Source organism: Gavialis gangeticus, unplaced genomic scaffold (assembly GCF_001723915.1).
Source record: "Gavialis gangeticus isolate Ggan-Ray unplaced genomic scaffold, GavGan_comp1, whole genome shotgun sequence".
NCBI lineage: Eukaryota > Metazoa > Chordata > Crocodylia > Gavialidae > Gavialis > Gavialis gangeticus.
Genome location: NW_017728995.1, coordinates 59,306,861 through 59,307,969, shown reverse-complemented (window position 1 = coordinate 59,307,969; position 1,109 = coordinate 59,306,861). Strand labels below are relative to the sequence as shown.

Here is a 1,109-nt window from a genome sequence, read left to right as displayed (position 1 = left end):
AAAGCTTGCTTAAAAATTGTTCTGCAGCTATTTAGTTGGACCCAAAGAACCTTGTCTAGACTGAGTTGTGGTACTGTGAATCTTAGCATGTTCTGTTCCTTGCAGCCAGATATAGAACACGACAGTTGTGTGCTTGCTTTGATAATGTCCTTGCACTCTAGTGGGTTCAGCTGTTGTGTGTATTGACGAACTTGTGGTTAACCAGCAGTGAGGATATAGCTGTAGCAGAACTGAGCAACCTAGCTTTTCACTCTTGAGCTGGAGGGGCTTTCAGACTACGCTGGGCTTGGTAGTCCAGGATTCTCCACTGGGTTTAAAGTGGAAAGACTCAGGTAAGCATTTAATTCTTAATATTTCTAGGGACACAGTTGCAGGTATGAGATGAGATAGCTGGAGGGGAGCTACTGCTTCTTAAGTCTTGCTTGGCTTCTTTGTTCCACTTCTCCAGAGTGATCTAAAGCACTAGCATTCCTTCTCTGAATTTGGTCATGGAATCTGTAGGAACTGGTGGATACTCAGAGGTCCCGAATAGAGGTGGTTGGTAAACTTTTGTGGAAATCTTTTTAAAGATAAAATGCTCTTTTATCTAACTCCAAACATTTTGGTAAATGGTGATTTTATTGAAAATGACAAAATATTTTAAAATGGGAAAAAGATTTGAGAATTTGGAAATTTCCTTTATAAATTTTATGTTATGGGATTCTCATTTTCACTTTTATCTAGGCATTATTTCATGACTTATTAATAGCGGTAACTCAAAAATATTGATATTCCTGATATGTCATAATATGACAGAATAAGATAGTTGAATTCTGTTTTTATTTTGAAATCATTAAGGACATAGCCTATTTAGTAGCAAATGAAACATATTCTCTTTTAGATCAATGTTTCTGTTTGTACTGAGACAGCTCAACACACAGTCCAGTTACAATGGACTGATGACTGTCCACATCCAGTTCATTCTAAATTTCTGGGGGGGGGGTGTTAAAGGGGGATGGGGGAGAGAGAGACAGGGGGAGAAGAGCAAAAATCAGATCCATCCACAACTACTGGCTTTCACTCAGAATATGTTTCTGAGGGGGAAAATACCTACAAAACATCTGGCACAT

At 38.6% G+C, this 1,109-nt stretch overlaps 1 protein-coding gene across 1 annotated transcript in view; it reads left to right on the top strand.

Moving 5' to 3' along the window:
• Positions 1 to 273: 273 nt before the first annotated feature.
• LOC109288223 (beta-galactoside alpha-2,6-sialyltransferase 1-like) overlaps positions 274 to 1,109 on the top strand; it is a 148,327-nt gene continuing 147,491 nt past the window's right edge. Inside the window, exon 1 of the mRNA XM_019503682.1 lies at positions 274 to 332. The gene's annotated coding sequence lies outside the window, so the exon portion shown is untranslated. The remainder of the gene's footprint in view (positions 333 to 1,109) is intronic.